The 26608-nt window shown below is 36.7% G+C and overlaps 1 protein-coding gene across 4 annotated transcripts in view; it reads right to left on the minus strand.

Annotated features, from left to right (window-relative positions):
• The window catches only part of LOC582210 (F-actin-monooxygenase MICAL2), a 116816-nt gene extending 91644 nt beyond the window's left edge, over positions 1–25172 (minus strand). For all 4 annotated transcript variants that reach the window (XM_030988411.1, XM_030988409.1, XM_030988410.1 and 1 more), the window contains exons 1-2: positions 25066–25172; positions 7023–7159 (exon numbers count right to left, since the gene is read on the minus strand). The gene's annotated coding sequence lies outside the window, so the exon portion shown is untranslated. The remainder of the gene's footprint in view (positions 1–7022; positions 7160–25065) is intronic.
• Between the last annotated feature and the right edge of the window lie 1436 nt (positions 25173–26608).

A 26608-nucleotide genomic window follows, 5' to 3' on the forward strand; every position in this document is an offset into this window, starting at 1 on the left:
TTTACAAATTTTGTGATTGCTTCGTGAAATATTTATGTGGCAAAATGACTGAATCATCATTGGAGTTTTACAATTTGCAAAGCGTCTTGCTGTGAATATTATTGTCATTTACAATTCATGTTATTTTCAAGTCGAAGAAGCTTCTGGTTTTACGATTAACTTATTTATAACAGAAGAAATTGTTATAGAGCCCTTTCCCCTTATTTCAATGCAGCATGCATGATACTCATAAAGAAGAAATTGAAAAATACACTATCTGTTCATAAATTACTAAATTTCATTATTATGTTGTTCTTTTGTTTATTTTTTGCTGCTGTTGTTTGAGATATAGGTCTTTGATCAATCTTTTTAACAATAGATGGTAACACTTGCAGCACGGGTTTACAATGTGCAGTCTCGCTCGTCAAAGGTTTTGCATCAGTGTAGCCACATTATCATACAAAACAGAAAGATGGAAAAACAAAACTAGCCATTTTATCATTTTGTTATGTCATCTATTTGTATTCAGAATATACCACTGGAAATGCAAAAATATAATGATATGTTAAAGAGCTACATGTAAGTTCAGTATCTACTTGATAGTATGATACTGGGAACTCTAGAGAAGGTCCAATTCAAGAGAAAAGAAAGCAATATAAGAAAAGTTGTTTTAATAATAACAATAATAATACAAATATTAATATTAATATCTTAAAATATGAGATTTGTAAGGCACCAGATCCACTTAAAAGCAAATTCTCAAGAGTTAAGGTGCACTTGTGAAGTAAAACTGCCGTCGTTGTATACCTAACGACATGTTATCACATGTCATTATAATGATATTATCAGTGTAATAACGACCCTGGCCTTATCAGACATAACACAATCCTCCTTACCTGTATGACGTTAATCCAATCGTCTGCTAATTCAATTCAAGAGGAATATTCACAAGCTCCTAGTTCAAACAAAGACATTTATCCACGAACCCCATGCTAATATAATATTCCAATCACGTCCAAGGGGTTTGCAGCTATATCAGGAATCAAACACAGTAATTGAATCCACCGAATATAACAAGGTTAAACATTCCATTAGATATACATTCCATTGAATAGAGTGTGCGGCCGTGATGACATAAGCCCTCTGCTATGCACACACTAACTCTCAGTCTCTCGCTCTGCTATGGCGAGATAAATGCTAGGGTAAATCCCAAAGCTGGGTGACACAAGCGCACCTCAATGCCCCTGCTGCCTTGCGTGCGTGCACTATTCTCTCCGCACTCGCTCGCTTTCGACTGCCTGCTTTGGTTTGGTTTGGTTCAATGCCTGGCTGCGATGCTACATGGTTCATAAACACTCACCGTCTGTCTGAACTCTCTTGAGGGAGACTAGTCTTTGTATCAGACTGCACATTGAGATGCGATCATCAGGTGCATTCCTGTAATCTTGTACTTCAACCTAAATATATTACATGTGTATACCGGTATTCAGAAAATCCTGTTAGCATCTTTTTAGACAGATCAAAATCTATGTGACTTTCTAGTTATGTCTTGCTTTGTTGTTGTATTTCTTTTTTCTTTTGAACAGTAGTTCAATATTCATCTCCAGAGCTGCCAACCTTGTGCAACCAAAAAAAGGAATCATGATGGCAAAAAAAAGGAATTTCAAGCAAAAAAAAGGAATTCATGAAAACGAAACTTACAACCACGCGCGACACACTTCCAATGCAGAAATGTTCATTCATCATGCAGTTTTTTCCATACAAGCAGGTAATTTTCTTGGTGGTTATTTTGGTACTATCGGCATTTCATTTTTTTTGAGAATATTTTTCTCTTCAAGTATGTTTTAAAATTAAGTTTTCTGTTGAATTTGTGATCAAATCACCATTTTAGGGCAGTTGTTTGACGTGCGGTATGTAAAAAAAAAAATAAAAAAAAATAAATAAAAAAAAAATTATTAAAATTATTAAAAAACATATTTTATGAAGAAAAAACGTAATACCATAATTTGGAGGAAAAACAGAGTAATTCTGGCAAAAACGGAATGGTTGGCAGCTCTGCATCTCCTTAGAAGACATATTTTAGGCATAACTGCATCTTGAATTGTTTCAGATTTCAAGAGAGTGGAAGAAAAACGATTGGTCAGTTGGTCACCAAATCAATACAGAGACATCAATAACAGATTTGTAAAGAAAGTATATTTTCAGCTTATCTCAAGTAATAAACCTTTTCATTTCATCTGAATACACATCCAAAGAGAGCTTTTCACCAAAGTGCACTGCGCTTTGTGAGCACTCATTACAACTGTTACCCATCCAAATTAATTCTTTCCTCGACAAGAATTAATCATTCTCTTTAACAATTCCTACCAGGGAAAAAATTAATATTTATTTTTCAGGGGCTACTTTTCAAGCTTTCCTGCATGAAAATAACATTCTAAAATTTGTTTTGCATTGAACTCTATGCAAATTTATTTAAAGGGGCTCTTTTCTGATTTTCGGGGGCCCGAGCCCCGTGTACATTTTTTCACTGAGTCCTTCATGTACATACTGTCTGCTCCATGTATTACATTCAACCAATAAATTATATATCCATACAAATGCATGTTATTAAACTCACAAATCCCCACTCATAGCAAAGCTCTACATCCAAAATGCAATTCATTCAAATGCTCTGTTTATTGTGATCTCGATAGGTGTTGTCAAAAGGTGAAAGTGAAAGGAATTTGTCTGAACTGCCAGACGGACATGACTTGACTTGACTTGACTTGACTGTATATTCTCAATCTCATATTACAAGTACATTGTCAGTCAGTAGTGGGACCAGAATTCTATGAGAACCCCAAACAAAATAGTAATCAGGCTTTTGTGACATTCAACAACAAAAAAAGGCATCAGCTCATGATTCTTCTTTCTTTCCTCCTCTCTCCCCCCCCCCCTTTTTTTTTCCAATTTGGCCAAGAGGGCATGTGACCCTGGTGCCCCCCCTCCTTACTCACTCTGCTGAGTGTATTCCAAAGCTATTCCAATTGCATGCAGAGTCACAGGGCTTGACACATCGGTCTTAGAGGCTGTTCACACCGGCAGAGATAGCGCGCGCTAGACCGCGCTATCTCTGCGGTGTGGGAGGTACAACGTCGTTTCGGTCCACCCAACAGCGAGCCACTGCGAGCCAAAACGGCGTGCCACTAGAGCACCTCTTGGGGGTGGTCCACGAGAGATAGCGCGGTCTAGTGAACAACCTCCTAGATTCTAGCTCTAATCCTTAAAGGTAAAGACCAGTAATGGTCATGCGATTGCATTGTGAAAGAAACGTTGTGGAATCGATCAGAAAAGGTCGATCATCTAGCATCTAGCATCTGCAAGGTTCTGGAATCATCAAAATGATAAGAAATTTGGCTCATTCTTCGTAAAGTTACAAGCACTATACACAGAAAGATGTATATGGGACTACCCTATCTCTCTCACCAGACCATGAGAGAAATAAATTTACCAAATATATGAATTAGTAGGCGGTTTCCCGGCAAATTTTTTTATCATCATGTATTAGTCAAAACATATTCTTTCACATGATTGGTAATGAGAGCTTCCATTTCATTTTTTGAAATTGGGGCGTTGCCAATACTGGTCTTTACCTTTAAAAAAATTGCAATAAAAAACAAAGGCCTTGTAGATGCAATCCCAACAAATCTAAAACTGCATCCCTTTTGAAACTGAAAAAATAAAAGTCCTGATGCAGAGGTATAACCATGAACCTACTACTACTTTACAGTAGGTCCATGGTATAACCAAGTAAATGTTTTCCTATGCCTGTCAGTGCAGGAGACAGTGTTTACTGGATGAGGTAATGTCTAAATGAGTTCCTTATATGGGTGGCTTCAGAGTCAGACCACACCCTCATGGGTCAATGCACTTTCTCATATTTGTCAACAAATCTACCACACCCCTGCTGTGTTTTTATACACAAACACAATTTATTTGCTCTCCCTTTCTCAGCATCCTTCACAATCCCTCCCTCCCTCCCTCCCCCTCTCTCTCTCCCTCCCCTCTCTCTCTCCCTCCCCTCTCTCTGTCCCTCCCCTCTCCCCCCCCCCTCTCTTTCTTTCTTTCTCTCTCTAAGTTGTCTTTACTTCCGTGTTTCTCTTTCCATCTATTAAAGGTAATACAAAGTTTTGGGAAATATTAAAAATTGGGTGGATAGTGATTCTTTACAACTTTGATATATTTGGATGCCCCTGTGGATATATTATAAGCACCAGAAAATTTAGCCCCTAAAATACTTCTGCTTTCGAGAAAAATTGAATATAACAATTTACTGGTGCTCCCGGTAAATTTTGATAAATTTCAAATAGCGCCTACGGCCGTACAATGGTAGCTGCGACCATGAAAATCTCAGAATATTTAGTTGCGATATATAATTTCCAAACGGGAATAGCTAATCAGTTGATTTTAGTCCAGAAACATTGTTTTATAGCGTAATTAATATCTTGACCTTGACAGGGAGCTATACAACATAAAGAGTTAATTATTTAGAATTTCATAACTTTAGACTCAATTTCAACCGCGACAACGATCACTGAATATTGTAGGATCGCATATTCCAATATATTCATTTGAACTAAACTCATTACCCCAAACCAAAACTTTGTATTACCTTTAATTATCATTGCTTTCTAGTCCACCATTTATGCAAAGTAAATATACTGCTGACAACACAAATCTCAGTGCAGATATTCATGAACATGATTCAATAAATTACTAGAAGAGAACGTGAGACCACAGTCTGGAATGAGATTTACAAAAGGTGCGAACGACTTGCTTTGTGATCAAGTATAAAACCGGGTCACGGTACTAATCAATCAATCAGTTCCCGAAAGAAGGACAAATTATGCGTAACATTTGTCAACAACATACATTGAATGTGTTCATGTAGGTATTCCATCAGTATATATTATTATGGTATTCCTGAATTTACAATGTACATGTAATTTACATTGTATGTAACAGGTTTCTGAATTATTTTCTAAAGCTTGAATTGACCTTTAAAAAAAAAGCAACATACAATTCCTTGTACAGCTTGAACTGGCTTGCCAAGAAACAACATAAAAATCCTCACACATCCTGGAAGAAGACTAGTCCAATCAAAATAGAATTAGAAAACCGACCAGACAGGCAAAGAGAAAACATTTAAATCCTCTCGAAGAAAGAAGGAATGAAAAGAAAGAGAAGTTGCTACTGTGGAACTACAACACAGCGAGCTCGTCTTGAACTTTCAACTCAACAAATAAAACACAAGACAGAAAAGAGGCTTACAACTGGAGCACACTGTGTGCTGAAAATTCACAAAAACACAAAATAGGTAGGGTGTACAACATGTAAATACCCACTGGCTTAGCCTGGTTACCGAGCATGCATGTAGTCTGCCGGTACAGGCTCTAATAAGACACTACACACATATCCATAAAGTCTTGAGCTACATGTAAGCCTAACCCAGTCAGCGTCTGTGTCAAATAAAAAGGATTCGCAATGCAGCGGCTATGGAGTGCAGCTGACTGTGATGTCATAATAGTCTCACCGTTCAGACACTCTGTTATGCACTATGACCAACAAGGTCAAAGGTCAAGGTAAGCATGGTGTTTTGTCACAAGACCGTTTCTGCTGTATATAATTTTCCTTCTGTTTTATTATTGATTTATATGATGATATACAGTATGTTTACAAACAGAATATTGATTGGTTACATTGCATTGTAAATTGATTTATATGATTTATATGTTCATTAACAGATGATTGATGTACATGTACATCAATAAAGTTTAATAAATACAATACAGTACAATACATTACAGTAATGATTGTGACACTGGCTTAGAAACGCATAACAAGTATGTACACATTGTCAATAACATTAACATAATACGCCAACCGAATGATATTACACTGGCAATAGCTGAAATCCATTATTATTATCACAGGTCTCTATGCAATAAAGGTGTGTCTGAGTATTATAACAATTTCTTGCTCCGTTACACCCTGTCATCTCTCTTTTATCACTCTCTTGCTCTCTCTCTCTCTCTTTCTCTTTCTCTCTCTCTCTCTCTCTCCTCTTTCTCTCTCTCTTTCTCTCTCTCTCTCCCTCTTTCTCTCTCTCTCTCCCTCTCTCTCTCTCTCTCTCTCTAGGCCTGTCTTCATCAGACAGAAGTTGCAAAATAACCTGCTATAAAACTAGCCAGATCTCACATTAGCAAGCTATTTTGCGTCTTCATCAGCCCTCAGTAGCAATTAGCAGGCTATTTGGTCGAGAAAATATCCAGAGAAAGGTTGGTCTTGTTTCCAAAATAACCCGCTATTTAGGAAATAGCAGGCTAATTTGCGCCCGTTTGCTTTGGGAAAATATCTTGAGTCTGAAAATAGCGGGTTATTTTGTAACTTCGGTCTGATGACGTCGGGCTTCTGTGTGTCGTACATATTGGTAGTTGTATGAGAAATAGGGAATTTTCATGTGAACCTTAATGAGGTTGCATCTTCACGAGTAAGTATTATGCTACAATCTTTGACAACACAAATGAAAGAGGAACTGTTTCTTTTGAACAAGATGGCATGAAAAGAGGAAGTTTAAACACCATGCAGCAGGCCATTAAAGTAGCACCTGCATAATATTAATAACATCTAGAGAAAAACAACCTTTGTTGCCAAGATCAGTGGATTTAAGCAAATAGTTTTGTGCTTCACTTGTTTGTTATTGTAGCGAAGACACTAGACAGTATTCAAATGCTGACATTGATACACTGACTTGCAACTGAGGTACACATGTAGATACAGTATGTTTACATGATTATAATACTGTACAAAATGTATACTAATAAAATTAAAAAAACAGATATGATCTGATCAGCCAACTGAAATGAATAAATTTGTGGGAATTGAAACTCATCCATCAGCTGAATACATAACTGTGACAATAAACATACAGTTGAAAATTAGTGTTATCTATAATAAGTGTTGTATAGAATAATGCCACCATTGGTGTCACTGTAAAAACTTACATTTTGGGGATTCCAATTCAATGTTGTAAAGAATTCAGAGTTTCCACACTAACATAAAACACCAGTTGGTAGAAGCTGCATGCCATATTCCATAGTGGTAGTTGCTTGTGAAAGTCTAGTAATTTCCAATGGAGATTCTGAAAAGAAATAAAAGAGAATATCAATGAGTACAAAATATAAATTTATATATAAACATTCATAATTCACATCATCTGCAAGAAAGCCATCTCCAGGAGGAAGAATATAACAAAGCTCCAATTTAGTTGATAAACCTTAGAACTACCGGTACTGTCCTGGGACTGTAAATGTGGTAATATTTGCGTTGCCTTAATTTTTGCACTAGAGTCGGTGTCCATGAATATTAAAACCTACGAATATATGGGCATGACTTCTTAAGTGTGTTTTGGGATAGCTCAGCGCGAAATAACAGCGTTTACAGTATATCACCAAGATTCTTTAGTAGTTCAAAAACCCATACTATTGCCTGTGATAAACCCACTTGGGAGATTGTGTACCATATTGTACAAATGGGGAGTGTACCAGTAGGCCTATATTATACTGACTATATCCTCATCACAATCAACCTCCGGTTCTCATTATTTTCTAGGAGTAGGATAAATCCTGTTCAAATGGCAAAATACAAATATGCTGGTAGCGTTCCAAATACACAGATTGTGAAAATATGTTCCATTCTGATTTCATGAAGGAAATCCCCCTTCATTCTATGAAACCATGACGCATTGGGTTACAAACAAACAGTGTAGTACAACACCGGCCTTTCTCAGCAACTGATAGGGAATAAATTTTACTGCTTCCTGACATGAATTCACGCAATAAAATGTATTTCAACCTAATATGATATCCACGTTTTTATAGCGCCAAACCCAAGTCCCCTCGGACTTTGCCTTGTACAGCAGGTTATAAACCAGTAAATGCTCACAAAGGAAAAAAACTAAACTTTTTCAACGTGTCATAAAAGAAATTCAGACAATAACTGTCAAGTTTGGCTCCAGATGCTCTTCTTTCGTTTGTTTGTAGTTCCTGTAAAAGACTGTGATGATGATTCACCTACCGATTTGCCTTTGAAGGCATTTTTTATATCCTTTTAACCTCTAAAAACCATGCCATAAAAAAAAAGGTGAAATATACTTCCAGATATGTGAATATCATACTAACAATACAATACCAATGAGTAGGAGTTGTTATTAAGGACAAATATACCATACAAAATAGAACAAAGTTGAATTGTGACAATACTTTCAGGAAACACTGGGTAAAAATGGATCTGCAGATAACAAACACTGCACCAACTTCCCATTACCTACATTACAGAAAATATGATTGATAAACAGTTTATGAGGAGGTGGAATTCCTTTGAAATTACAAAGGACAGTTTCAGGATTTATTACCATTTTCCAAGAAAAGAGGAAGTTGTGGAAATAGTTGGAGGTTTCCTGAGGAAGTACGCAAGCCTCAATGACCTTTTTCTTTCTTCCAATTTCACTGGGATATTCTATGATTTTCTGTTGAATTGGAACCCTAAAGTTGTAACAAACCTCACATCCTTACAAAATGTATATTTTTAGTATTAATATTTGGCATGTGATTTTGATACTCAAACTAAATACCACTACTGTAAAGAGATACTAGAACTGCAAATATGAAATTTCATGTGATGGTGTACCATTGACCCAAAGGTGTAAGAAATAGCTTTATATCGACAAACATGCACTTGATCATGCCAACTTCCATTAAATAAGAAAAGTTCATGAGCATAAAACCTTAGTGAATTTCATGACTGAGCAGTTGAGATTAATGCAAACTTTGTGTAATTAAATATTTAATTATACAACATAGTTCGACAACACTGAATTCTTACAATTCGTTAGAGGTTGTTGATAAATTTAAAAAACAGTCGTCAGAGTAATTTGTGAAAGTTTCATATCATAAAATGTTGTTGTTTTATAGTAATCTACAGTTCCATATACGATGTATGCCACCCACAAAATGCCCTAACAGGAAAAACACAATCTACATGTCATGTACATCAATTTAATCGTCACATTAGTGTCAAAACTGTCAACATGGCATGAGAACGCCTTGCATCATCAATGAAATCTCAAACAAACAAATGCTTTTCCTAAAACATGTGAATAATACAATCCAATTTACAGCAAGGCTGACTCCATTGTTGCTAAATACTTTCTGGATATAGATAGGGCTAAAAGACAGCCTTACAATGCCATTAAATGGCCTTGCTGGTAATACAACAGATATATTTACACGTCGATGTAAAGATGAAGATGAACAAAAGAAAATAAATTATAGACTCTACCTTCTCACCAAGGTCATTTCAATGACTAAGATTAATTTTGAAGTCTATTGCCTCTAGAAATCATTTCTAGTTCAGTAATTACATTGTTTTGGCAAGGATCAAAGCATGTTATAGTTCAAACTTTTATTCACCTTGTTGTCAAAATCATTGTAATCACAAATTCAGACCTTTTTTTTCCATTGATTCTACAGGGCAAAATCTAATCTCAGATTTCCCTAATCCTGAAATCACTCCATAAATTAATCTCTTCTCTGTCCATTCTGAGGAATATAAACAGTTTTCATATTAGTTTTAAATGTTATCCTTTAGTTGGACAGCTTAATATCAGTAAGGCAAGGGGTATGTCAATGTAATTGGCAAGCAATATATCACCTTGCACTTCTGTCAAAGAAAGAACAATTTCAAAGGAATAAAAACTTATGAGGCTCTAATATTTATGCAGTTCAATGTTTATAAAAACAGATGTCAACATAAATAATTATCTGGCTCATATGATGACAACCCCCCCCCCCCCCCCTTTCCTTGAAGAAGAAGGAGGAGGAAATTGGAAGAGGAGGAGAAGAAGAAGAAGATGATGAGGATGTCAAAGAAGACAAAGAGGAAGATAAAAAAGCAAAAGGATAAGAACAAGAACAAGATTAAAAAGAAGAAGAAGATAGAAGAAGATGTAGAAGAAGAAGGAGGAGAAGAAGATGGAAAAGAATAAGGCTACAAAAACAAAGAAGAAGAAGAAGAAAAAGCCTACGAAGAAGAAGAAGAAGAAGAGGTAGAAGATAGCTGAGCCTGGTTATGAACTTTGTCTCAGAACATCTCCTTTTCACTTGGTTGCGCGCTGCCTGGCTAGACCCAACCAATGTACCATTGATTGTCGTAACAAGAGATACAAGCAGTCTGATTACAAAGAAAAGAATACTGGGTAAGGTGCAGAAAAGGTCACTGGATGATTGGGATTGGGGAGCTCTATTTCTCCTTCAGATTCTCTCTTTGTATTCATCAAATCAGGGATAAGAATAATTATCCAGTCACAAGACACGTCAGAGCTCCATACAAAAGATCTCTTAACGGTCAGACGGTCAGATTTTCTCTCATTATACAACCCTCGTCTACAGACAGATTAACCTTATGTTAAAATAAGTTATCCAATAGTATATACTTCTTGAACTGTTAATACTTCTTCTTCTACTACTACTACTTACTACTAATATTACTATCACTACCACTACTACTTCTTTTTATTTTGAATCATTAACCTGGGCAGAACCATCAGAACTCTCACTAAACATCAAGGAATGATCAGACAGTCCAATTTGCACTCATTACACAACTAACCCTCGCCTTTGGACAGTTATTCAATAATTATTCAATACAGTCTACTGTACAAGGACTTGACATTTAAAGATGAGACACACATTTTGTTTTACATAAAGAGTACTACTACGCTTTACATTTCGACATCTTATGAAACAAAGCTTAGTGAAAATGCCCAAGTCCTTTGGTGCGTGCAGTTGCTATTCATGTACACACACAAAATATGCGGCTTCTTTTTTGCGGCAGTTAACTGGGCCATATCCGAACAAGCCTTTATGGTTCTCGGCAAATTGAAATCAATATTACTGAATTGAAATCAATATTGTTAGCTTGACACTGATCAAGGGAGATTATGTTCTGATCCAAATATAAAATCAATTTGTTCACAATCATTATGAATAATCTCCACACTACAGTGTCAAAACATGTTAAAGTTTTCTATTTCTTGTTCTCATTTGATATATTTGCCATTATGTTGAAACCGTGAATATTAGTTTTCCGGTGTACGTATAAATGCGTCATCACAAACTTTATAGAAAACACACCTCTTTCCTGTATATTTATTTATCAAGCTGCGGGATAGATTCTTAACAATGAAATGTCAATAGATTTTGAGACCCTCTTATCACATTGGATGAAAGAGACACAGACAATACAGAATTGTGAAAAAAAAGCAATGGAAAGCAATAAAAACAGTCTCTGTTTGGTTGACATCGATTTGTGAGGCCATCTTACAAATCTATCCCAATTGTATGCAGTCAAACTGTTTATGATCCAGGCAGGGCTAAACAATAACAGGTACCCAAGAAACTTGGATGCTCAAAATTTCACAACATCAGGCTCATACATAGAGCCTCTGAAAATCTAAATCTGGACCCCTTTCCTAAAGAAGTTAGTGTTGAGCCCTGATTTAGGCTTTTAGGAATTTAGAAATGTTTTAGAATATCTACTACCTATTTGGTCTATTGCTCATTTAGTCTAATTTCCAGTTTGTCTAATGCCCACTGTGTCTACTATCCATTTGGTCTAATAATCATTCAATCATATAAATAATAATAATCATCATATGATTGTCAGACCTTTAATTAGAACTGGTTATATACCAAAGGGCAACAGACTCTTTGGTCAAACCTACAGTGTAGCCATTCATCAGAAAAGAAATGGCTACAATACATGAACCTGATCAAGGTTCAAAGATAATCCAAACGAGCTAAATAGTCAGAGCGTTAATTAATGAGTGTATTAGGTAATAATTGCTGTATTCTTACAATATCCTGACAGGTCCTAAACAAAACGTTTGAGGCTCTGAGCACTCATTAATGAGTGTATTAGGTCACTATTGCTGTATTAATTAACGAGTCTTCCTGCAATATCTTGTCAAATCCTGCGCAAATTACGACTGAATGGATCCTCTTAGAATATCAGCTGTGAGTCTGTGACCTCGATCGAGTCGTTGCGTACGTGTAGGATTTGCTTTGAACATGGCACGGTGAGTCATGCAGACCTATCGTAGAGTAATTCCACAGAGCTGCACGTATGTACGTACATGTACTTGGATGGTTAAAATCAATGTCAATAATATTCTCTACAGTTTCAAGCACTAAGCTTGACACGTTAACATGTACATGTACAATGTACTCATACATGTGGTGCTTATTTACATGTACAGGCTGTGGTGTAATACAATGTATATGCTGGTGTACACTGCATGAGAGGGAAAGCTAAAATACATTTCATGTAAAACGGTTGCATTGAATTCTTGCTCTTTCATTCTGGTGCGGCAATAATAAAAACAAAATGAAGCAAATCCATCATCACAAACTATCACAGAAAATGAGATTACAACAATGTTGTCAGTCTTCGTTTACAATTACATACATTGTCTATACAAGTTACGTGTACATGGCAAAATAGTATGATTCAGTCATGTTGCAGTCAATAACAATAACATGTACATTGTACATGTATACATTGTACATTGTACATTACACATGTACATGTACATGTACATCCACAGACATACTGTTCTTGTATCAAACATCAAAATAAAACATATATTACAAAGCAAATGTACTGGGTAGACATCACTGTAATACTTGATCGAAACAAATTGGACAGGTTTTTGAAGAGCAGGTGGTTTAATATAATTGTCTATTTTCTTGATGATGATGATGTCAGCTAATCTCTTTGGGTAATAGCCCCCAGTAATAGGAGGTGTAATCGATGGCTTCTCTGAAGTGTCATTTCCACCACCATTGTCTGTAATGATAGGCCATTGTCTGTGACTGCGAGGAGACCGTCAGCTCAGCATCACATTGTAAACAATGACATGCACATGTACATGTATGGCTATTTAACACAGTCACAGTCACCCACTGTTGAGTCATAGTGAACTACAGGTAATTCACCTGCTGACCGACCGACTGCAAATTGCTCTGAGTTAAAACCCTTTTGAGTCTTGACACAATTAAGTAACAGGTACCCAGGACACCTAAAACACAAGACAAGGGCTGATTTTCATAAAATCTTTTACTAAACATGTACTGTACATGTTGTCTACCTTATCAACAAATATTTATTTGGTTTATAAGAGGGATGGGCTTTGCAATGAATATCATGACTATTTTTGTTTTAAATCAATTGAAAAGAAGAAAAAAAAATGACAAAGTATGCTTTTTAATACATTACACACTCATGTTTCTTTCTTATGTTTGCAATGATTGCAGCATTTCTAGCTTCATGCACACAAATATTTGCCCTGACTTGGATGAAGTATCAATGAAATTTTATATTCAAATCCACATGGCGAAATGAATGGCATGACACAGGCTAAAAAGAAATCTAGAATACAAATATCAGTACCTTTTGTGGTTGTTTGATGAATGGTTTAAAAATCAAAATGTACGGATAATCGGATATTGTTTTGCATTGAATTTTCTAAGAATGCCTATGAGCCTGTGCATATACATTCCATGTAATGTATGTTGTCTCTCAATGGAAAGACAAGGACTGAACAAATAACATTGTACATTTCTGACAAGTTAGGAATAAACGTCAGGAATATCTAACGGTCTGTAGAACAACGGACATACAATATTGTCCTTTGTTTATTTTCTGAATCTTTTGAGATATACTTGGGGATTTCCCTCACTGGAGGGCTCAGAAGGTCAGATCGAGAACCAGATACAGCAGGAAAGGTGACATTTATGAGTCTTAACAGGGATCTTCCCCCTTTAACTCATTCAGGAAGAAGGGGTACCCCAGGACCATAGGGGATTCATTGCTTTTGTTTACATGTATATGCCCTCCTTATGATGATATCAATACAAGCCCTTTCTGTTATTTGTTTGTTCAATTTTGCAGGATTGGGTAAACATCCGAAGGATCCTGGACAGCTTTTAAACACTACAATCTCCTGCGGTCTTCTGCTCTACAGTCCCACATGCAATACAATAGTGTGTGCCTCCGCATGATTTTTTTTAATTCTCCAAAATCTTTACTTCCTCCCTTCGATCTATCAAAGCAACAATGTGGGTAGACCTAAATGTCAACAAATGTCAGTAAATTATGAATAAATAAAGAAGCACCCCTGATACCACTCATATACAGGATAACTCTCTTCCGGTGAAAATATATGTTAAAGGATTAAGGATTGACTCAGTGTGGACATACGTCAAACAGACACAAAAGTGAAGGCCAAGTTAGAATTCATGTAGAAAGAAAAGAATTCAAGAGCTACCTTAAAGTCACACTAATTGGATCTTGGGTTCTACTTCTACTTCCTACTCCCCTCTACCAAACCATCCCCTCCCCCTACAAAGCCCCTTCCCCTTCCAACTCATCCTGTGAAATCAATTTGTCTATGATTCAATTGACCCATCATCTCTCAAACTACGCCCTCCCACACCACCCCTCCACCCATCTACGACCCCCCTCCTCACCCAACAAACTCAGGAAATAAACTTGAATATGATTCAATTTTACACCCATCATCGCCCAAACTACGCCCTCCCACACCACCCCTCCACCCATCTACGACACCCCCTCCTCACCCATCCAACTCAGGAAATCAATTCCTCTATGATTCAATTCTACACCCATCATCGCCCAACTACGCCCTCCAAAACCAACCCCTCCAGGCCTCCACCCATCTACTACCCCCCTCCTCACCTATCTACTCAGGAAATCAATTTGAATACAATTCAATTCTACACCCATCATCGCCCAATCCATGCCCTCCCAATCCACCCCCTTCCACCCATCTACGATCCCCCTCCTCACCAAACAACTCAGGAATTCAATTCCAATTATTCAATTCTGCACCCATCATCGCCCAAATTACGCCCTCCCAGCCCACCCCCTCCTCACCCATCTATGGTTCCCCCTCCTCATCCATCCAACCCCGGAAATCAATTTGGCATGTGAGATTGAAGGGCTGATATCAATCCCATGATTCATAGTCACATGAAGAAAGAAGATCCCTTTTCAGAGAAAGCATAGTCTCATTCTCATCCCACATTCTCAATCAAACATTAAGATTTGTATCTTGTCACGTGCAAACAGCCCATGTTTCTCTCTCTCATCTCTTCACTATTATTACACCCCATTCACACTTGAAACTTTATACCACATGTTTTTTTAATGCCACATTAGTGAAATGACTAAGCACTATGAAATTATTTTACATGTACATTTACTTGGCCTAAATGAATAAAGAAACAGAGCACTACAAAAAAACCTAAGCATATTGTATGGCGAGTGTTATGGTGCAATAGTGCTTAGTCATTTCACTAATTTCATTTAGTTGGCATCTAAACATGTACATGTACATGTATGTCACGGTAATATTACCAGTAATAAAGAAAATGAAACAGAAATGAAATCTCAACTGTCACTTCCTCAACATTACTTTGAATTGATGCAAGCTCTAGCAGGAATGTCAATTCGATAGAGCCATCTGGGCCCCACCTTACAAAGACTTACGATTAATCCAAATCAATTGCAACTTTGCAGTCTCCTATCTCTTCTGTACATACATGTAGTTTTGATTGATATCAATCGCAAATAAGTTGCGATTGATATCAACTCTTTGTAAGATGGGGCCCTGGTATACGAAAAACTTTAAGACATTGGTATTTGGTAACAGTAAAATACCATGGTCGTGCAGTGAAAAAAATACATGGGGGCTCGGGGCGAATTAGCCCCCGAAATTTCCAAAAAGAAAATCAGAAAAGAGCCCCTGTTTTTAGAATGTTATTTTCATGCAGGAAAGCTTGAAAAGTAGCCCCCCGAAAAAAATATTAATTTTTGCCCTGTGGTCGTGCCCTACTCATATTTTCAATATTCTTCATGTACGATCATGTCATTCTTTCCTAAGGCGCTTGTTTTGAGGGGTTGAACTTGTCACGTCTGAACGAGGCTTTGGAAGTGTCATCACGTTTAACAGAAGTTCATATTAAGTTGATGGCTTGATGGCTGCAGCTATTTATGGTACAAGAAGCTTGGTTCATTAGGACAACTGTTCTATTTGAATCCCCTTCCTTCTAATCCCCCTCCTTCTAATTTCTACGATGTAAAATCACGAGTGCTAATGCTATAATATATGAAGAATCTGAAGCTTCTTATTATTGCTAGCATGCTTTCCAGTACAGTATTTTAAATTATTTTTTAAAGGGATTGTTGTACGTACATGAACAGCATACAAAGTCTGCTTAAATGTGCACATATTCAATAGAGCATACAGTTCATATCCCCATGCAGCATAAATTTTGTAGGCCCCAATACAGCTAACAGGTATCCAGTAATGTAAAATTACGAGCGCAATTGCTATATGAAGAGTCTGGACTGAAGCTCCTTTTTATTGCCTTAACCTTGACACTGTCTTACAAAAAAATTAGCGATACATCAAACTTTTTTGCGACTGATTTCAAATCGAAACTACATGTACATGTACAACTGTATGTATAACAGATTAACAGTATATAAGAGACAGGGGACTGCATACTTGCGATTGATAAGAGGACTTGCGATCAACTGATTTGGATCAGTTGCAACTCTATGTACGCACATGACAGCACTACACAGTGTTTGCTAAAATGTCACAAAATTAGTTATAATCTGTTATCATGTTTCAATGTTTTAATAAATATTAGTCATGCTCATGGATGCTCTCGGCAGACATTAAGCACTCCTAATCTAACACAAACTCCACAGTCATCTTTAATATCTTACCAACGAGGGATTAATTCAGAATCCTATGACCTTCCCACTTCCTAGACAGGGGACGTAACATAGAACCTGACCTTGATCAGGATCCTGTTTCATAAAACTTTTTATCAATAACAAATGTTAAATTTTCTATGACAAATTTGCTCTCAGCCTATCAGATGCCATAATTTCAGTAGCTTATACAGTGTACCATTTATTGTAACTTGTTATTGATATAAGCTTCATGAAACAGGGCCCAGTTCAGAAAACTTGAAAATCTGTGCTTGAAGTTTCTTCAGTGTGGTTGTCAACTTGTCAATTGCAGGAACAAAAATTTGAGTCATTCTCATTTGTTTTTTTAGGCTACTTCATTAAAAATAGTTTGGATTTTAAAAAAAATTCATTTGTGGAACACCGATTACATTATAGACCGATCACAAGTCCTCCAATCAAATGCAAGTTTATAGTCTCTGAAAGTTGTGATTGATATAAATTGTAAATAAGTTACGATTGATATCAACTCTTTTTAGAACGGGACCCAAACAGGCACCTAGCACTTGGGTGCCCAGATCTCACAACGGAGCCCACAATTTAAAAAAATTTAACACAGGACGTGTGCATATTGAATCTAAAAAGTTCATACCAGACCCCCTTTCAAAAAAGTTAGTTTGAAGCCCTGCATACTCATTTGGTTTTTGAGGTTGTTGCATGCAAAACAACATACGGTAGATAAATTTCTCCATTTGTGGAACAGCGACTACAGCATACTGTACATGTACATATAGGCCGTGTATCTTACTACAATAACAATGTTTACTTTTAATATGCAGCACAAAAGTATTTTTCAACATTCAATATCAAATAAACATAACGCACCAAGGTCAGTCTGAAGTAAACAATACTATTAGTAATGCTTGAAGCGATCAAGCGACAGTCTTGATACATACATGTACACATTCATTGGCCCGTATATTTGTACCCAAATTTTAACCCAATGCTGAGCCTTAGCTTTTGCTTTAAATTAGGTTTATCAAAGGAAGTTAGCCTAAGGACTAAATTGTCCTTTGTTTTATATCAGGGATGCCAGTTAGAATTGTTCAGAGGGTCTGAAATCACCTAAAATGAGCTATTTTGTACACAAAAAAAGCCTAAACTATGGTCTGAAAAAGACTGAAAATAACTTGCCAGGGCCTGAAATCAGGCTATTGCCTGAAAACTGGCATCCCTGTATAATAAACATAATCTTAGAAACACTTAACTAGATCAGGTTTAAATCTGAATTTTTAAAAAACAAACCACTTGGGGTTGAGGAAGCACAGAGAGCACAAATTTAAGCTCTCATTTTGTGTCCATTTTTATTGCACTACCATGTACATTGCACAAGCTGCTTCTAAAGCTACCTGACACAAAAACAAAACTAACTCTTGGAGATTGTGCTTTCAGTTGTGCCACTCCAAAGCTTTGGAATAACCTACAACTAGACTTTGAAAAGCCTCATAAATTGCTGTCTTCAAAGTTTTGTTGAAGAGGCACTTACTTTCAGGAGCTTTTGAAAGTTTTTTTTTTTTTCCATTGTGTGTGTGCCTGTATAGTGTTAGGAGTTTTGTTTTTAATCACAGCGCATAAACATATAGAAGCTGCACTAAATAAATTGATCTAATTATTATCATCATTATTATGCTGTATGTGATACAAGGGCTTTTCAAAACAAGAATATGTATACTCTTTTTAAAATTGGCAGTATGCTGAAAATTTAATCATCACTGTCTGTATACACATGTACATGTAGGTCTAAATTTTTGACATTATGTAGTTTCAGTCCATAATATCTAGGCTAGGCTATATTCATATTCCTTTCTACTTTAGATGTGGCAATTTTCTTTTCTTTTTTAAAGTAATGTAAATGCGAAAAACTGTTGCTAATTTGAAGAAGAATCAATTGATCCTTTACAAAATCTTTTGATTAATGAGTTAATCCAATCAGCTAAGCCTGCCCTTTCATGAACATACTGTAAGCATTCCTCCATTGCAGCACCATACTGTAGCCTAACGAACTAATTAAACCATGCAGCAAACATGTTTACATTTCTGAAAGGCAAGGCATGCATTGCTTTCTGTCTGCTGACCTCAAATGACCCCAAGCCACAATGAGACTGGGTTCATTGTCTGTGGCTAAGAAAGGTCATTTTAGGGTCACCCCCTGGTTGAGAAATTCTAGAATGTGGGTTTGTACACCAGTCTCCAAAATCAGACCTTGAATTAATCTAGGTAAAAAAAATGGTAAGCACAAAATAATGTACACTGCAGCTGTTGCTGTTTAATGTGCTTACGGTACAAGTCTTCAGGTAGATCTAAACACTGGGATAAATATACATCTATTATTTGATTTGATTTTATTTATTCATCATCAATAACATCAGTGATTAAACATTTGAATACATCGTGAATGGTACATGTTCATAAATGAATATTATAGATCATATTAAAGAAAAACCTAACAAAGTATTGATATGCTAGACATATGTCTTTTCTCATAGAATATAGAAGGTGATGAAAAGGAGCCAAATAATAGCACATGTGCTAGTCGAGTCTGGCCCCTGTTCTTAGCACACACGTGGCAAAAATAAATATATCATTATCAAAAAATAAAACTTGACAGTAGAAGTATACATGTTGAGTAATACCGTAGCACAATTTCTACACTCCAAATATAATTATGAAGAGGATATACCAGGTTAAAAAGTCATAGATACATGTATCTACAGATTATTTATACAAAAAATTGCATTTTTTTGACAAAAAAAAACAACAAAAATGTAATATGGAGATTATTTACAATATATACATGTGTACTTGCATAATTCAATCACTTATTCATCAAGTAATCGTTGAGATGTTTACGAAAAGTGTTTCTAGACCCTTTGTTTAGAGTCTTAATTATTCTTTTTTTAACTGGACAAAGAAATAGACATACCGGTAAGAATTATTGATGGTAAAATACTAGTGAAAGAACAGTACAGTATATTAAACATCTGTTGAGATGCAGAAAGGCATTATAACTCACATCTTATATTAAACATATAGTAAACACCCATCTGGTTCTCAAAAGATACCATACATGTAAAGACAGGTGCATGTATGGAGAAAAATGGCATGGGTGTGTACAATTGATGTTTGGATGGCCAGACAACCCTGATTCTTCATCAGAACCTTGTATGATACCATGCTATTCATTGTTGTTGACATAATATCGCTTTACAAAGTTTACACACAGAATTTTTTTTTCTTATCATATAATTTTCATTGGCAGGGCTGACACTACCGGTAATAAGTGCATGGAACACATTGGTGTACAAAATCTAAGTCTGGACCCTCCAAAAATGTAGACTTTTAAAGCTAATCTGCCGTAGTTTACAGGAGGGATTAGACTGCTCTGCAAGGTCACTGGACAGGTGGTTATCTCATCAACTCAGCTCTCAGTTAACATAAGAAAGAGAGGATCATGGGGGACCAACGGTCACCGATTAGGCATTGTTTGTTATATAGAGGGCGCAAGTAGCTACAAGTAGTGCAGTGGGCCTTTAACTGATTTTTCCACCTTCATACCATGTTGAGTGCTATGAAACCAATTGTGTGAGAGCCTAATATATAAATAAACATAAAATTAGTATTAGTATTAAGACAGCTTTAAAATAAGAGGGAATTTGTTGGATTTTGAAGTCTGACTAGCGAGACTACTTCATGTAACTCATCTTCTTCTCTGTGGCAACAGTTTTCAGAGAAAGAGAGAAAACTGAGAGGACTCTGACCTGTGGTCAACCAACATGATGACTTGCAGCCATTTCAAGCGGCTTCACTTTCACTGTATGATGAGAGAGAGAGGTGGAGGGGGGGGGGGATGTCCAGACACTAAACAAACATAAAGACTTCTCTTCTGTCTTCAGATTGAACGAAAAATATTGATTAGATAGCACTAATCATCATTAATATTTGTCCTTAATAATATTGTAAAACACAAGTTTTAGAAGATTATGAAATATCGCTAGCAAACTTCTTCAAATTGCTGTTTTAAATCGCTGTTTTAAATCAACTGTCCGGTTGTGTCAACCCAGGGAGGTGAGACTTTAATGGAGATTCCGTCTCGAAAGAATTTCCCGAGGGAAAGATATTCAAGATTAACTTGGCTTAACAACAAGTAATGTAACCCTCTTCAGCCATCAAATCCATCAACAGCCGCCCTTATCAGACCACAGATGCCCTCTGGCGATCCAAATGTTACGAAGTGTTACGCAACGCGGCCTGCTTCCCTAAGCTCTCCAAACACTTGGTCGTAAAAAAAAGGCTTTGAAGCCATGCGAGTCACCGAGAAAATGACGTCATACTCATTGAAGATGTATATAGCTATAACAGACAAAAATACAAAATCGACAACTTATGGCACAAGGCAACCTGCTATTGGTTATCAAATGCTTTCGCTGTGCTCGGATAACTCTTCTGAAGACGTAGCCATCTGAACCAGCGAAATCGACCAAGGAAATCGTGAGTTAGAGTGAATGCAAGTTTCTCATCATCATCACGTTCTCTTCTAATTATTGACATTTTCCGAAAGTTTCCGAAATTTTTACATAGCTAGGAAGGTAGTCCATAAGTTTATCTCTTAAAATAACTAAATGAAACTGTGTTGTATAATTGCGCATTTGGTTTAATGAGGGTTAGAAGTTGTCAATTCATCACCACTTTTCACCCCGAGTACGGGCCGGCGACGCGAAAGCCGCCGTGCTCGCTGGGCTGTACATGCTGGATGTTGTTGGGGAAACACACATAGCTGCATTTCTACCCTGGCCGTGTATTGAAAGTTGTGCTATTGATTCTCAACATTTCAAACACCACTGTACAAAACTCAACTGATTTCATTCAAAGGCAGTACTATAGTGACGATTGATGACACCTAAAGAGCATTAAAATACAATTTGTTCAACTTTCTGATGTTAGAAAGAATAATTAAAAAATTAAAATTGTGAGTCTACTGTCAAACTTGCCGATCAACCGCATCGGGATGATTATGTGCATTTGTACTGTATGTTGTGAGTGTATTGACTATTCATGTATTCAAATGCTGCCTATTTACATGGAGCGGCCTACGCATTCACGATGAAACCATTTAACCGTACATTCTGGTTCGCTGCAACGAATAAGATTTTCCGTTGATGGAATTTCACACGTGCATAACTTGTATTGGTCTCCAACTTCCCATACACCAGGCTCAAGAAAATCTTCCTCAAAATCAGTCAGAAAGTCTAAATCGTCGCCTACCAAATACTCTTCCCTACTGTACGCCGCCATTTTTGTCGATAGCAGCCGATGTGTATTTCCAACAATGCATTTCGCGAGCCCTATGTCACTCAGTTTCGGGAGTGAGATTTACGAGCTGTGCGGTCCGGGTGGGGGATTAACGGGATTATGATAGGGGGAAAAAAGACTCTCGGTGCAACGGACTGCTTCAAAGGGCCCTCTTAGATGCGGAATCCATTTATTACAAGCCCTGGTCAACCTGAAGATCAGCAAATTTTGCAGTCATTTGTGTCCGAAAGATTATCAACTTACCGATAAGGGTCTGGAAATCTTCATTTTGAGAGCAAATATTCTCAAAATTTAAAGTAAAAAGTGGTACAACCTAATTGTATGATATCTTGCCATGCAAATTATTATTGTAGTATTGATGGATCACATTTTTGGTAAATCAGCTCTAAACCCCCGGGCGCGAGGTAGGGTTTCGTTGCTTTTATGAATATTTGAGTTGCAGCGCACACGCCGATCCGACATCGATTTTTAGATCGCGATATCTTCTTCTTCTTCTTCGAGATAATCTGCCTTCTTCAATACTGAAGATTATTGCAGATGCTGTATACTCGGCCTGATTGGGGTGTGCAGGTGGACCATTACACTGGGGTTTCCCCCTACTCTTATACGAATAGTACAATGGGTTCTTAACGTGCAAGGGTGGTGACTCTCCTTTGACGATAAATTTTCCAGTTATACCAATTTGTAGTAAAAAAACTTTACCGTCCATTTGGTAATAATTGAAATAAATAAATTTGTGTAGAATATGAGAATGAGAAATCATAGATCAAATATCACATTCTCTAATATTTCAACATGTCCACAAACTTTTGTCACCCCTTCACACATCATGTAGGCTTAGAATAGATCTAGGTACTATATATATGTACATCGTACATGTTTTTCTAGACCGAATATTTCTGTCTCTTTCATTCGTTAGCCTCTGATTTGGGTAAGGTCGGCTCTCTCTTTAGAGACAGAACAGCCCTATACGCTGTAGTAGACGCGCGTTTGTGTAAAGAAACGTTACACAAAACTTGGCCAAACTTGATCCCTAATTTTGATATTTTGCCGGATGCGTATCGATGCATTTAAAGTCCTAAATTAGCTAAATGCTTAACTACTTCGGTTCCATTTACCAACTTGACTACTTAAATCTGTTTAACTCGTAGCTCGAGATCGTAATGACATGCACAGTATTTCCGTTATAACCATTTTGCCTTCCGCGTAGACTAGAAGGAATGAGACAAGGCTGCAAGATTTTCTTCATGGATGTCGATCTTGACCCATAATTTCTTGAAAAGGGACCATTAAACGGATTTAAGTAGTGTAACGGACCAGCCCGTTACAGGTAGTTATCTTGCAGAAAACGTAGAGGGCAGTAAGCTTTTGGGGCGTAAGGGCTCAGAGCGCGATTACGGACGCACCATGCGTAAAGCAGCTCTCAGAGCGTCTCAGATGCTATAAATTGCGGTATCGAACACAGATTTCGTCACTTCGTCTTGGTCAGATAGCGAACTCTCCGCTTTGCTCCAGCTGAGCTAAAGTAAGGAAAAGGACTGGAAGCGAGAAATAGAGTTCCTACAAAAGGCAATCCCTGCCTTTACTACTTGTTGAGATTAATCCAGGTAATCGGTGTCGGTGTTAACTATGATAACGTGTTGGAGAAGTTGACTTATGTTTGTATTAATAAAGTATACAGTTAAACAATCCATCGTTTCATAACGTGTAATTAGTTGAGTTTCCATAGACTGATGTAATATAATCCTCTCATAGAGAATACACGTCCAGCTATCCAAAACACCTCTCATCTCCACAGTCATATATATTTTGGGAAAACGGAGCCACGTCAGGGCCTCTAAACTACAAGCCAAATAGAAACCGCTCGCATTATTCAGGATGGCAAATTCTTCGTCAGATGACGGTGATAGAGGCAAGGGACAGACCAGCCCTCCAGCATCCAGGACCCGTTCTAGGATGGAGGGCCGTAACAGTAGTCAAGTTGGTAAGTGGAACCAAAGTAGTTAAGCATTTAGCTAATTTAGGACTTTAAATGCATCGGATACGCATCCGGCAAAATATCAAAATTAGGGATCAAGTTTGGCCAAGTTTTGTGTAACGTTTCTTTACACAAACGCGCGTCCACTACAGCGTATAGGGCTGTTCTGTTTCTAAAGAGAGAGCCGACCTTACCCAAATCAGAGGCTAACGAACGAAAGAGACAGAAAAATTTGGTCTAATGTTTTTCATGCAACTGAACATTTGCACCTCCGTCTTAAACTCAGTCATATTCAATTATTCATAAATCATCACATCATTATTTCAATTATGAATTAGGCCTAGGGTCTAGTCTAATGCAAGAAGAAGAAAAATCAGCATTTCATTCAAATTTATTATTAGGTCTAGAATCTAGTCTAGATCTAGACCTAGAGTCTCTAGACTCTAGATCTGGATTTATCAAATAATGACATGAACAGGATAAAATTAAAAGGTGAATATCACGCAAATCTTGACCCTTTCTTATATACGGTATGTAATCAGAGAATATAATATAGTCTACTATCTATGTCTATGATTATGAAGAGAAGAATGCTCATTTCATGAGAAATGCCTGACGTCCGTCTTCCTGATAAGACCACCAGTTAACACCAACAGAAAGGCATCCACCCAGGCCGACCGGGTTGGGGGCCCGTACCGGTACTTCAGGGAGCGCGACACCAACATTATCCGCATCAAATGTCGGTGGTATTAAACCCAGGTTTGCAAGATGTTTTTGCAATTTAATATGCAGCGGAAACATCATTTTGAATCATAAATATAAAATAGATTATAAAACTACTCATTGTAGCTTACCAAGAACACGTTGATCGGTGAAATCGAAGAATTCGATTGTCTTCTTTGGTTTGTTCTCCTTAGAATTGTCACCGAAAAAACTACACCCAAAATGTTGGATAATGGTTGGTTGGTTCTTCGTTTAGATGGCGCTCTTCAATCTCAAAGATTATTTGCGCCAGTCAATTTCGTGTACCGTATAGCTTTGGCGTGGGCTTCGGAAATCAAGCCCACGAGCGACTTTCCTTGGTGAAATGAAATTAATAGTGATATGGTTTTATTAAAAAATTAAAAAAAAATTTAAAAAAAATAAAAAAAATAAAAATAAAAAAAAGCTGCAATATTAAAATTGCATAAAATGCACATAAAAGGCGTGATGGGAGTTAGTTGCAATTGTTCATGGAAAAACCGCAAATACTTCATTTTATATATTATTATGGTTTTAAACAAACCGGTATAATAACACGTTTGCAATATACACTTTTATCCAATTTACTCTCAGACTGCCTAAAACTGTAAACATATTTTAATCCGTTGTTTCATTAGGCCTTTAGTGTTCCCTTCTTTTATATATTCTTTTTAATACAAATTCATGCCCTTGCCAATTATTTGACTTGGGTCTTTTTTTCCAAAGTAATGTGCAATATCTAATTCGAAATTACACTATATTGTGATATTGTTATGTAAATACTCATTTTAATTTTATTTGAACAACTTTCTCGATCTAGATGAATGCTGTCATTACATTTATATTAAAGGGGAAAACGGAATAGAGACTGTCATTTTGACTTTTACGGTTTAATTTCATCCCATCCAATAGGTTTTTTTTTAATGCTTAATTTCATTTTTTGTAATAGAAATGTTTGTTTAGCAATTGTTAAATACTTTCTCAACTCTTTCGGTCAAACAACTTCCTTTTTTCTTCTCCATTCTCTCCTCCCCACCGTCTTGGTTCTTCAACATGAAAGTATATTATTACATTACTCTATAACTTTGTTTTGCGATTTCGATTTCATCTTACAATGACTTACAATATGTATGTTTTGTATATGTTTATATCTCTCTATATTTTTAACTTGTTTGTAAATTGAACATTTTCAGCCTGCGAGCTGCTTGTTTGATGTGATTTCTCAATAAACCAAACCAATTCAATTCAGGATCGATAATGTTTTCAAATTTGTAAGTGTCGCAAGAGGGCGCTAGAGTTCTTTTATGTCTTCTCTTCTCTGATACAAGATCCTTATATAGTTATAATGAAAAATGCAACATATCATTATATGTAAATATAACAAATTTTTGTTATCATGGGTTATGAAGCAGCACCTTCACCTTATACTTTTTGTTTATATAAGAAAATCTTTGTTCAGATTGCTTAATTTATATTGAACTAATTAATTTGCATATTATGTTGTAAAAATTGTTCCTTTTTATAACGTTGTATCCAAGTATTACCTTTACCTTTTTAAAAATGTTTAAGAAAAGAAAAAGATGTTTAAACTTGTATCGCAGCCAATGCAGGCCTGAGTGAAGGAACATTGATAAGGAAAGGAGGAGGAGCAAAACA

The sequence above is a fragment of the Strongylocentrotus purpuratus genome, unplaced genomic scaffold (assembly GCF_000002235.5).
Source record: "Strongylocentrotus purpuratus isolate Spur 01 unplaced genomic scaffold, Spur_5.0 spur5_scaffold_17, whole genome shotgun sequence".
Taxonomy (NCBI): Eukaryota; Metazoa; Echinodermata; class Echinoidea; order Camarodonta; family Strongylocentrotidae; genus Strongylocentrotus; species Strongylocentrotus purpuratus.